At 44.6% G+C, this 13,769-nt stretch overlaps 1 protein-coding gene across 1 annotated transcript in view; it reads right to left on the bottom strand.

Annotated features, from left to right (window-relative positions):
* Nucleotides 1-13,769, bottom strand: part of RBM6 (RNA binding motif protein 6) — a 57,796-nt gene that overhangs the window by 21,739 nt on the left and 22,288 nt on the right. The gene's annotated exons all lie outside the window — the stretch shown is intronic.

The raw sequence follows: 13,769 nt of genomic DNA, 5'->3' as shown, positions 1-13,769 counted from the left end.
GTTTTTATCTCCGAACTCATCAGCAGCTGCTGTACAAGGGACTCAACTGTACAGAGCAACAGGCAGTACATCTGCTTACCTCTGACAAAAAGCAGATGAGAAAAGCTGTGAACCCACAAACCACAATCCATCTGTAATTAAACAGTTAGAAAATGGAGCGTGACATGGAGCTGAAGAAACAAGAGCAATCCAGGCTGCTGCAGGGTACTGCAGCAATCTGGCATTTCCTACAGCAAGAGTAACTACAAGCAAATTCCTCATGAGGTGGGATTTCCCCCAAGGCTCTCAGCCTCTTTCTCGAGTTCTCAAACCAGTTACAGCTCAGGGATTTCTTTTTATTGGCCTGATCTAGCAAGTGCATCCAGCACTCTGCTGCTGAGTGGCTGACAGCCAAGGCAAAAGACTCAAGATATACAGGGGAAAAAGATGGTTTGAAAAGTGGTGGATCTCTGAGGAATTGTTATATCACCAAATGGATCCAAACAACGTTGCTGTGTACTATTATTGCAGATTTCCATCAATACTAACACTGAGATAACAACTGACAACATAAACATTGTGTTAGTGGTCACCCAAAGAGCAGGATATTTGGCTCTTGGGCATTAGAGACGCTCTGGAGCTGAAGAGCACGTGGCATCACCTTGAAGCATTTAACAGCAAGGCATTTATTTCAACAGTGATCCAAGGCTAACCAGCATGGCATGCTCAGGGTTCCTGGTCTTCAAGGTCAGCGGAGGCCTGAGACTGAGAGCCCAAAGTTGTCATCATCCATCCTGAGCTGACAGAACACTGCTTCAGGCACACCACTGATGGGCATGTTAAACAGAACTGGCACTAACACAGAACTGAGGCATTAGCAGGATAACTGAGAGAGTCCTAAAGATTCAGTAGCTAAATGTAACAGATTAGGATGCTATATAAGGATTACTTTATCCCAGATAACTCCCAGTACCTCTTTTTCAAACTCTTTTTTTTTTCAAAACCCATTACCCACTAGCACTGGGACCATCCACCGTGCCACAAGCTTCCTTATCTATTTGCTCCCTCCTCAGGCCTCCCTTCCTGCCTGGTGCTCCCTTCCAGGCCATTTGTCCTTTAGCAGAAGGTGCCAGTCTGCATCCTTTAAGTACCTTATTTCCACAGACACCTCCAGTTTTCTTCCTACGATTTCTAAATTCCCTGGATACCAGCCATACTCCTTTTAAGCAAGTCCCAGTATCTTTCTACAGCTCACCTCCCCCCACTGATATCCTTTTCGCAAATACACACAGAAATTGCTTTTCAGACTATGCCAGCTCTCTACATTTTAATGCCTGAATTTTGAACTCCAATTCAGTTCCAAGTTAGGACTCTCAAAGTGTTTATCTTTTAAACACAGCATTTGCTTCACTTGTCAGCACTCTCAGCCCTGCTCTGAGAGCACCAAAACGGTGGGCACAGGCAAGCTCCCTATTACAGCTCAAGGAAGGGTAACAGTGATGTGCCACAGCTTGGGAAAACACACAATGTGCTCAGGACCTCACATGCTCAGGGGCCAGCTTTGGGCAGTAGGTGATATTAATAGCTTTTGCATTTCACCCTTTAAGGAGATTTCAACACATCTGAAAGTTTTCTTTGATCCAGTGAAGCCAAGTGGACTTTCACCTGCCACTCAAGGCCCTAATGCATCCCTGCCTGGCTAATGTTGACCTCTAGCTTCCCTCACTCCTCTGAAGAGGGCACCTCTGCAGATCAGCTTATAGGATCACTGGGAAAAAGGTGGAAATTTTAAAATGAAAGCCCTTTCTTTACAGCATGAAGGAGTCAGATGATTTCTAGAGTCCAGACAGTGAGGATCTGGGGACAACAGCTCAAAGAGAGACAAGTTCTGTGCTCTGGTGTTACTGGTTTCCACTCCACAGCTAAAGAGAAGCGTGGATGGTTAAGACCATGTAACAGGCTACGTGGAAGAAGCCATGCCTTTGAGTTTCTTTAACAGTTGGACTTGATCTTAAAGGCCTTTTCCAACCTAAACGATTCTAAGTCAAACACTTGCTTTCATGCTCAGAAAAGTATCAATCAGGTTGAATCCTCTATTGGAAAAATATATTTAAACTATCAAAACTTAAGAATATTTAAATATTTAGCATATTGAGTATCATGATTCATAGATGGCTCTAGGGAAGGGTCCACATGGCTCTGCCTCATCAATATTCCTTGTCTTATCACGAGCTACTGCACAGACAACGTTTGAGTAACAGCTGCTTCACAGACTCCCTTCTCTCCCAACACAGGGGCTTCCCTTTCTCTCTCCAAAATGCTGCTCTACTGCCTGGAAATATTTTTCACTTTTTTTTTTTTTTTTTTTTTAACATGGCCACCTTTTTCCTCAAAGGTCATCTCATCCCACCTCACTGTTAACAATATAAAACTTAAGCACATTAGCACAATGCACTAATCCAGTCCAGGACCTTCCTGTGCACCTCCCTCAGGGATACTTTACCATTAGTAACAGCCATAAGGAAGCTGGGAAACAATGAGGAAAGACCCAGCACCTTAATCATGGGTTTGAAGCACAAATATCAAAACCCTAAAGAGCAATCCCAATGCAAAATCACGTTGGAAAAAAAGTTAGGCTGCAAAGCTCTACCTCAAAGGGATACATTTATTGCTGGAAAATTCAAGCAATTTAATTAAGCATTTAAAGACCCATGCCCACAAACAAGCACATGTTCTTTCACTGGAGCATGTCCCTATGGGATTACACACCAATTCCAACACCTGCATAGTGAACAGGACTCAGGGTGTTCCGTGCAGCAGCAACTGTTTGCTAAACACACACCAACTGTAATAGAGAAGGGTGTGGTCCAGAGGCTCCTCCAGACACGCCTCCAAACTCCCTTCTCCGGCACTCGGAGCCTGCCCTGGCAGCGCCTTCTCTGTAGCCAATGCTCAGGCAAGCTCCCTGCAGGACAGTCTCTCTGCTGAAAGCAAAAGACCCAAAAACCCTGGGAAGAGGAAGCACCTCTGAAGAGAAGAGGGTTTTGCCCTTAGAGACATCATTTCTCAAGATCCCTAAATTCCCAGTAAATGACAAAAGTGGGTGTCTGATACTCCCACAGGATAAAAGCCCTGCCCTTTGCCACCAGCAGTGCAGCACTTAACCTGTGTCATCCCAATGATGATTCCCAGCACATCACTGTGACCTTGAGGTGGCCTGACCAAAAGCTATATCCAGATCCTTAATGGTCCCACCTGGACAGAACCAGAAGGCACCTGGCCCACCTTCAGGCTGTCACCTGTACGGATTTCTGTGTCTGAGCAGGTGCTGCCTCCTGAGAGGTCTTCTTAGGAGGTGATTTGGAAAACAGCTGCTTCAAGTTCTTGGGTCAGTATTTGCCAAGAAACCTGGCACAGCATGAGAACAGTTACCCAAGCCCTTTGGAGGGAAATTATTTTTCCCTGCCAGCCTGGCTTGGGTGCAGTGTAACACTAGCGGGTGTCACAGCTCCCTATGGGACCCAGAACCTCCTCTTTGACAAGGCACTGAGGTTTAAAAGGTTCATTCAGGCAACTGCACTGCACAACAAAGGTAAATTCAGATCTTTCCTTCCTGGTCAGTTCCCAGAACTGCTGAAGAAAGGAACTCAGTGCCTTGTCAGGATGCAGAAGTAGACTCTCCAGGCTCCGAGGCTCTGGTGGCTGATCTCAGCTCTTTGGGAGAGTAGAGCCAGAAAGGTGAGTGTGCAGGACAGCAGTTCCTCTGATAACCCTGATACCAAGGAAGAAAAAGAACACAGATCCCTGTTGTGTCAGAAGTGCCTCAGCATGGCTAAATTCCTAAGGGATTGGGAAGGGGAAACAGCATGCACAGGTATCTCTTTAAACTGTCAGATAAGCTGCACAGTAGGGGGTGGCTCAGATATTGTCACTGGAACCCCCTGTGGGACTTTAATACCTCGGGATTTAATACCTGGTGGCTCAGGACAGAGACTGGCCTGTGCAGACTGAGGGCAGCCAGGCACAGGTACTGCCTGCAGCTCCCTGTGTGCTGCTCACCTCTCTGCAGCAAGCACTGGAGCACCAGAGAGGTGATGCTTTCAGCTGCTCCTCTTAGAACCAGATGGATCAATCATTTGCCTGTCATTAGAAGGTGTGTGTGAAACTTTCTGGAATTCACTTCTTACTTTTAGTGATGGGCCCAGTACACACTGGAAGGAAGAAAAAGAGATGAGCTGAGTTAATGGAATGGACAGAGAAGGCAGCAGTGACAGCAGACACGCACTGGTCCCACATGAACCAGGCACAGAACAACAGCTTGTCAGGGGAAAAAAAAAATCCACACCACCTCAGCACTCCTCTCCAGTGATATCACAGCTTGGGAAGAATCAATCAGGCTTTCAAAAATTTAAGGCTATAAACAGTAAAATACCTTAGTCATCATATCATTAATGTACAGCTTTGGACCATGAGAAAGCTTCTTAGTGAGACTTCTCAACCTGGTATTAAGTGTATGAAAATACAGCTTGGAATTCTTAAGACTTAAAATTACGTTCTCTGTTAACTCTGCTCCTGAGATCCTTGATGGAAAAGTACATCAAATGTTTGCTCGGGCTTTAAATGCCATCCTGGCTCAAATCTGGTTCATGAAGCCCATCTGAATATTGCTAATTTCCTGGTTAGACATGGACTGTACATCACAAAAAAACTAAGATTTCCCCTGTTGTCTATGAAAACAGGAGAAAATTACTTTCATTCTCTTGTTCTAAAGTCAGTTTCAGAGTTTTAAATACTTAAATCTCATGTTTACAGTTTTACAGCTTTGACCCTCATTAAAAATGTAATTCCTTACATGACAGACTTTATTTTAGACCCCTGTCCTTCAGAAGCTGTTTGTTCATTCTGTGGAAGGCATAACTAACTGAACTTATAGGTGGCCTGAAGCCATGGAGATGCAGGAAGACACTTGGATGCAACATCTGGTAGCTGTCAACACATACACATGGTGCAACAGCACCACAAAATAAACCTTCAGGCAGAATGCTCCTTTACATCTGACAGCTTTTGTTCTGCAGAAGCCAGGAAGAACTTTCCACCTCCCTCCTGTGTCTCCTTGCACAAAACAGCTTCAAGATTTTCCCACACAGCCCTCTTCTGGGAGCAACTGTAGCCAGGATTCAGGAAGTTGGTCACACATTGGTATCGAGGACATGCGAGTGGCTGTCCATTTCACATGTTCCCCAATACAATGGAAGAAGAAATTCCCCCCTAATGGGAGAGGACTGGGGAAGCTGGTGCCTTTCCTCAGCAGTGCAGAGGGATTTGCCTGCCAGCACTCTCAGTGCTCTTCCACCTCATGTGTTTCCTGGTCCTGCACAGATGCAGAATGACAGCAAAGCTCCTGATCCCGTAGCACACAGTGTTTCTCGTGCTCTCCACAGGTATTAAAGCTTTAATAAGAGCCTAGAAAGTGCCCTGTGGCTTGCAGGGGAACGGGGTGGATAATAACTCTGTGTCCTCCTGTGTTAAATACCTGTTTCCTTGTTGCCTGTGATTGATGGATAATGACACAATAGCCCACTTAGGCGTGCCGCCCCCATTTTCCACTGTAATAATTTCATTTCTAGACAAGAACATTAACAACCCAGCTACAGTCAAATGGAAACAGAAATTCACAAATAAAAGTTGCTGACTGCCAGAGCTTTGATCTTGCATCTTCAAACTTGAATCTGAATTTGATATTTCACTCGTGCGAGTCTCACAACCTGAGCAGAAAACAGCAAAATTCAATGTACTCCTTTTGAATGAACCCAAATTCCAGGTAGCCAAACTTCCGTTATTTAAATTGAAAAGGTCCAATACAAACTCAGCTGGGAAGAAAACAGACTAAAATCCACATCTGAAGGGAATTCCAGCTCTCTCTCACTGTCAAAACCACAGTTACACAAAAAACGTACATAATTTCTACAGAAGGGTAGGCAGACCATCTCTTTGAAGAGAAGGAAACAGTGCTTCTGCCTTCCTCCTTAACACCAGGGAGTGTGCAGTTTGACATTTTTTTCCACCTTTAGAGTCAACCTTTTACATTCCTGTTCCAGCAATCCAACACCAACAGTGCATCAAGTAACGGAAAAGCAATCACTGCTAGGATAACACAAAAGCATGAACGAACAGTTCTGAGGCTGAAGCTCACAACAACGACTCATCAAGTGAAAATTGCAACATTTTGGTGTGCTCCCACTTATCAAAACAGTCCAGATGGAGTCCTAGCATTATAATTTGGCTCATATGCTTGTAAAACATATCTGGTGTTCCCCTCGACATTGCTGAATCGGGCTGAGGACTCCTTGGACTCAGCCCAACAATTTATGTCATCTCGTTCTCAGTGGCGGGTCTTGTGCAAACTATTATGGCAAAACCATGACAGAAAATGGTCTCACTCTGGAAATGAAAAGCTGTGGTTCATTCACTGAGATGTCCTGATTCATGTAAAGTGAACCGGTCCAGACATTTCCCCCTCACTGCCTGCCCATCTCCCTTAAGACACTCCAGTTGTATCATCAGCACCATCCACTTCTAAGAGTCCAGAGGGAATTTCAGAGAGTGCAGCCACAGTTTGGTTAGTCACCAGCTTACTTAGAGGATGACTTCAAAAGCATCAAAGCAAATTAGTGGCATCAGTCCTACTACTTTCATATAGGAGCTTGATCAAGGGATTTTACATCCTAATCCAAAAATCTCCTTCAGACCATATACACGATCTATCAACTGCAGCACCACACAATCTATCCTACACCTGATTTACCATGTTCCTTTGAAGCACTTTGAGGCTACAAGATACATATCTTCCAAATGGTTACACAGGGATATATTTAGAGTTTCTACAGATCTTCACAGAAAATCAACTAATGATGAATGCAAACCCTATAAAAAACATACAGTCTGTGAGAAAGAGCAGCCAGCAGTAAACCATTGTTCTTTAAGGTGAAACTGCACCTATGTGTAGCATCTATGACTAAGATTTCCCCACTGGCACACAATTATTCCATTAACACATTAGGAGGAGAGGACCTGACAGCTACAGAGACAGGGTGCCATCTGTATCCTGCCCATGCATCCAAAGATTACTTCAAATCTTTCCTAGCTCAAGGCAAGATCTCACCTAGAAATGAATTCAAAGGATGAGTGTTCCAGATGCCTCTCACTCAGGAAAATGCTTTGCTTATTGAAAATGACCAAACCAAAGCTATTTCTTAGGAAATGCTCTGCCAATGAGTCCTCTAGAACATAACTTTAGCCCTATGGAAGGGGTAGAAGCAGACTTATCCATGGTACACACTGCACTTTGCATGCACAAGCAGGAAGTTTTCAAGTACTCCCATTTTTACAACATCAGTGCCGGGTATGACCAAAGGTCCAGTTGTCCCATGGTGGTTCCTCACTTTGAGCCACCAGTGCAGGGAGTATCCAACCTTTTCCTGCCCAGCAGCTGTGAGTGATGCAGCACAAGTACTGACAGATCACATCACATGGCCAATCAGAGAGGACTGGACACCTAACTTGTCACTCACTCACAAATCAAGTTATTTAAACAAATTTCAGGAAATCACAATTATTCCCTCCAGCTCCTGGCATTGTAAACAGAACATCTAACCCAACACAGAACAATTTGGTTAACATGGTGTTTATAATCTATAGGGAACAAATGGTTATTTCAGAGTTACATCATCACACAGATTTGTAAATGTCAATGGGCAACAAATTCCAACAAACCCATCACCAGAACAGAAATGCAGGGGCCAGAGGGAGAGCAGTTTCATTTTAGAGGAGGGTAGGGAGTGATGCTTTATGTGAAACAACCTATTTATACAGCAGCTCAAGCCAACCTCAGCACACAGAATAGATAATTCTGTAATATACAGCAATATTTGAGTCCTGAGATAACCCTGCTGGGCCACACATCCCCAGCAGCAACCAGAGATACTGCAGAAGTTCCACTTAAGCATGTGCTGCATGCTCCAGGCAGCTCACCCAGAAGCTGTCCTCTGGGACAATCCCATTCCAGAGCAGCAGCTCAGCAGCAGCAAACACATACAGTCCCCACCACATGGGTAAGGTGAGGCTGAAGGAAAAAGGAGGACAGGATTTTGGAATACGAGCAGGGAAGTGGAAGGACATGGCAAGCTGGGAATCACACAAGTAGAGCAAGAAGATGCAGCTTCACAACTCTTCTAGTGAAAAGTGAACTTATTTTAAAACACATTGGGTAGCATGATTTGCTTCTTGAGGCAAGGCAGGACAGAGCTGCCAAGAAGGAGGTTGTAGTTTTTTTATCTGGGTAGGGCTGGAGAAAACACATTGATGGGAAGCTACTATTGGCTGAAAGAAAGAGTGTGTGAAGTCTCTGGCAGAAGATCTCTTACAACCTTCTGTGCCAAAGGAAGAGGGACTAAGAGGATTCACACGGCTTGGAGAGCTGAGATGACACAAGATGTTGAGAAGACAGAAGAGAAAAAGGTCCAGAGAAATATTTTCAGTACTTTTTGGCAGTTACGTTTTACAACAAAAGCCACCTTTCTCTGCACGTGGAAGGTCTCTGCAGCATGCAGAGATTAAGCCAAACAGGCAGTGCATTTATCACAGCCTCACTGCAGGATACACACATGTACACCCACGCACCCAGCCCTGTCACAGGTCACTGGAGGCAGATCTAACTGCTTCTTCACAGGCAAGTGTCTGCCCAGCTCTAGGAGCTTCCCACTGCAGGCTTCCATACTAATCTCAAAAGCTTACAACTCCAGTTAAATGCCGGTATGATGCAGTGATTAGTGAGACACACAAGGGAATGAAAAAATTATTGACTCAACATGTCAAGCCTCTGTGATGTAAGAACAGGGTGAGCTCGTGACAAGGTCACACACTGAATCAGACACAAAAAAAACCCAAATCAGCTCTGCTGCCTGGAAATCCACTCATCCACTAGCCTGCGGAGAGAACTTTCCATATGTCAGGTGGCTCATAAAAATTCCTCCACAATGTGCATGTTTCCCAAACCATTAAGATGTTTACAGAAGAAACTGCCTAGGTATACAAGCCTTTCCCTCACTCGAAGTGGAAGACTCCAAAAGCTGATTCTAGAAATCCACAGTCAAAAGCAGGACAGGCCTCATGGGGGTGAGGGAGAGCAGGGGAAAAAAGAGGTGTGCTAATGATACAACCTGAGCAAAATCCACACACCTAATATGCAACAAGAAAAGCAGAAGATAATGTCAGCTATGAATCCAAGGAGGACAGATCAAAAAAAGCTGGCCATCTCCAGCACCCTTAGCCTAACACACAAATGGATTTCAGTGTTATTTGTGGACATGCTGCCACCACCCTCAACTGCAGGTTAAAGCTAAAGAGATGGAGTAACACTGTCAAGTGAATAAATGATGGATACCAGACAGCCCATGAAAATGCATTTGAGGCAGGTGTCATCTTCCATTATAGGGGGAATCTGCCAGATTCTAGAAAAAAAAAATGCCAGACTCCACAATTAGGCACATTCTACCAAAAGGAAAGCAATTATTTTTGATGCTTGGACACACATTTTCTCTTAAAAATTGTAACACACTCCTTGAATCAGAGGCTTCAATAAATACTCTAAGGCTACAGGTCACAGGAAAAGTTCCATTCTCAGGATAATCACATGCTCCTTCTCTATTTAATTGGGAAGCCACACAGAGTTGTGGCTTGTTACTGCAAATGTTTTCAGGACAGAAAGTCCTAAGCTTTGCTTGCTTGTCACAGCATCTTGTGGATTTTAACACCAACAGCTACAGTGAAAAGCCTGTGAAATCTGATCTGCACCAGAAGCTCTGTTCACACAGAATACAGAAAGGCACTGCAGTGAATGGATACAGGGGAATGGGCTCAGAGCTGGAGAAACACACAGTTGATGTTTCTAGTTGTACAGGAGTGGGACATGCTCAAGTGAGCCCCCACAAAATCCAGTAGGAATCCCTCTTACCCTCTCCAGTAAAAAACAAGCAGGGAATGGAGATATTGCTGTGCTCAGCAAGCTGAATAGGGACAGCACTGCAGGGAAACTGCTGTGACATGTGATGGTCTCAGTGCAGGAAGGCATAAGAGCAGGTCTTGAACAACCACTCCAGCACACGCCTGGAGACCTGCACACTAATTTACAGTGTATGAATTCTTACAAGTTCATGCTATAGCTCTCCTCTTGTCCTCTTTCTTAAGAAACAGGAGGAAAGGATTACAAAGTTGTTAGTTACTAGCAACAAAAGCTAGGAAATATTCATGCAGCCACTGTTGCTAAGTTTGAGGCCTAAGAGGATTTGCCGACAATACTACAGAGTCAGTTGAGACAAACCATTTGCTCCTGAGCTTAAAAAACCCCTCTTGCTTCCATATGTATAACAACCAGCTCCATCTCAGTGAAAACAGTAAAATATGCAAGCAGCAGAGACAGGCTCCCTCCATTTCTCCTCCTCCTGCCTTTATGACACACAACAGTACACAAAGGGTACTTCATTTCCCACCTGATTTTCTCACACCAAGTAACATGCTTGTTATGTCTGTTCTCTTCTACACATGAAGGAGGAATGCAAAAAGATCCCATGCCTACAGAGAAGAGCAGCCATGGGATGTATTCCCAAAGTTTCTTCCAAGAAGCCAACCTGGTGCCCTCAGACAGGAACACTACTACACCAGGGGCTACGCCAAAGAAACACCAAATGCCACACCACACCCTTTCAAAAATGAGAATAAAGAAGGGAAAAATTATTTAGGAGAAATCATGTGACTTAGCAGACAGAACCCCCACTTTCCATTCAAAATAACTTTCTCCCCAACAGAAAAGCAGCTCCTCACAGACAGAAAAGAGGTCTCACACAACTTAAGTGACAGCCACCGTGAAACAAAAGGCCACCAGGAGCATCACCAACCATGAGGCTGCTACAAGGGTTGGACCCAGGCTCTGCACAACAAATCCACAGTTCATCTGCCCTGCCGGGGCAGAGCCCCCCAAAGCCAGTGGGAGAGCCAGCACCTGGCACCTCACTCACCCAGCCCTGTGCCCAGCACCTCCACACTGGGAATAAAAGAGACCCAGCACCTTTCATGCATATTAGGTGGGAGCTTGGCACTAGAATAAGTTGCCAATGCAACAATTAACAAGTCAAAGCAATTATTAAGGGGCTTGTTGTCATTACTTTAGCTGTGGCAGTTAATACACATGGAATAAAATGCTCCTGCAAAATTAGGGCAACACAGAAGATGGGTGTTTCCTTATCACAATATATGTAACAGAAAAGCCCCCTCAAATCTCAGCAGTCACACATGCTAAGATTTCCTGAATGGAGGGAGTTGAACCTGGTAAATCTGTAGCTTGCAAATCTGGCAATGATCTTAAGTGGGTGCTGGTGTGTGTCAAGTAAAAGAAAGGGATTTCACAATATCAGAATTATACAATATAGGGATGTAGCAAATTGTTCTTCAGGCAGGGGCAGTTCAACAGGCATTAAACAGCAACAAAAATGCTGGTTTTGCACAAGCTATTTATTCCCAGCCTGCAGATGCCGGAGAAAGAGGCAGGTTGACTAGTGAGGGACCAGCATGTCACTTGCTATTTATGTTCTCACAAGTGACTGAATTTGACAGGGACAGTTGATAACCTTCTGAAAATAATGAACTATCAAAGAATCTGTGTCTTAGCTAACACAGGTTTTTGGTTTTGCAGCTTGCAAAAATGCAGACTCTCAGTCCAAGGAGATGATCTTGCAACTCTACCCTGGAAGTCATTGAAGTGAAATATCTGTTCTCTAGGGACAATTCGTAACTCCCTTTCTGAAGATCTCTATTTGTCTCTTACTGAGAATTTAAAAGTCACCTATTTCCCTTGCAGTATGTCAGGTACAAATCTTGCTGGGTTTTTTGATTTAGGTAATTAGAAGGGGTCTTTTTCATGTTCAATCAAAAGCAGATTAGACAAATTAATCTATATGGGGCAATCCAGAAGTTACAGCTCTCCTGACCAAATGCATATAGCTTGGGTCATCCCAAACCCCACATTTCTAACTTCATTAGTTACTCACTACTGTAGGTCTACTAAAGTATGATGAAGATAGGCATATGGAGGCTTGGGAGATGAACCCTTCCAAGTACTCCATCTTCCAGCTTTCCTCTGCACACACACAGAGCCAGGTACAGCAGGAAGAAAACTGCAAGACTTTCATACCCTGTCTGTTTTTAGCACATGCCAGGTGTGCATGGCTGGGACGTCAACTCCTGTCGCTAGGAGGGCTCTGGCAGCACCCTGCCTGAATTTTGGAAGGGAGCCACAGGAAAACATTCCCCAGCCTGAATGGCTGCTGTAACGGCCGCTGGGGAGGTCAGTGTAAGCAGCAGTGGAACACCAGCCAGAGCTTCTTCCCATGCATGTGTGTGCAGTGATTTACTGGGCACCTGCAGGCACTCAATTCAGTTTAAGGATTGGTGCCTACAGGCTCTCTGCAGTAGCACTGGACCAAACCTGATCAAGTCAAAACACCTGCCCAATTCTATATACTCCAAATGGGAGAAAGGGCAGAGCAGGCATCAACAATTAGAACCAGAGGGATTCCAAAATTCCCAGATACTTGGAAATTGCACTTGCGTAGGAAGACGTTATTTCATGTGAGAGAATATGGAGAGGCATTTGGTTAAAAGGAGTGTCATCTATAATTATAGATTCCCCAATGACAACAAAATAAATTGGGAATTGTAGAAACACTGAAGGGGAAATAAAAGTTGTCACTGATGGTAAAAGTAATAATTAATTCTGGAGCCTTCTCTCTCTCTGCTCCTCTACACCACCTTGGTGGGAATGTGCCAGGCTCTTTCCCAGCAACAGAATTATTTCTGTAAAACATTTTTGTAAGTTGCAATACCTCTGTAACTGAAAATAGAGGCAAATGCGAGCGCTTAGTGGGACCTTTGAAACCCCAGCTGTGAAGACTCATTAACTGTAAGTACATTTTTGCAGATGCACAGCTCTGAATCTGACTCATAACTCTCCTCCCATGACAGCAAGACCCAGGATTCAGGTAAAAAGGCTTATGATAATTGATATGGATTCTTACTCAGGCAAATTAGGAGGCAGAAAGCAGCAAAGTGGAGACTTAAGGGATATGGTGAAGGAAGAGGGATCAATCGTTTAGTTGGCTCTGTTGAGGGACCCATCACTTGTGGTTCCGAGGCACAAGGAGGGCAGTGTGAGATGGGAATCTGTGTTTTATGTAACAAATTTTATGCATCTTGCTCTTGTATCGTGGACAACAGCTCTAGCTTCAAATACCAGCTCAGAAAAAAGGCCCCTCTTGAATAGTTACTGGGGATTTCAGTCATTTTGTCCTTTAAGGGCTGGAAATGTTCAGGTTTACCAGGCTCAACTGTACATAGGGTAGTCCTTGTGTCTGCAGCTCCGGGTTGCCAAAGGACAGGATAGATATGGGGGAGATGCATAATTAAGCATCTCTCCCACACGTAAGGCATATGGCAAAGTGGAGCACTCCAGTCACAGTTGACTCAGAGCTGCACACGAGGGTACGCACCTACAGTCACATGTGCGTGTGTGTGCACGAACAGCCGGGGGAAGCATTTACTGCCAGCACAGCTCTTCCCGACTGCTTTTCAGTGAGTACAAAAACAGCAGGGTCAAAACCTGCATTAGGAGTCTGTCAGCCACCAGCCTCTGACTCCAGCCAGTGTGCTGACACACACCAGGGAGGAGGGCAGACCACTTG

This window comes from Coloeus monedula (assembly GCF_965178545.1).
Source record: "Coloeus monedula genome assembly, chromosome: 11".
In the NCBI taxonomy this organism is placed as follows: domain Eukaryota; kingdom Metazoa; phylum Chordata; class Aves; order Passeriformes; family Corvidae; genus Coloeus; species Coloeus monedula.
This window is presented reverse-complemented; position numbering and strand designations above follow the sequence as displayed.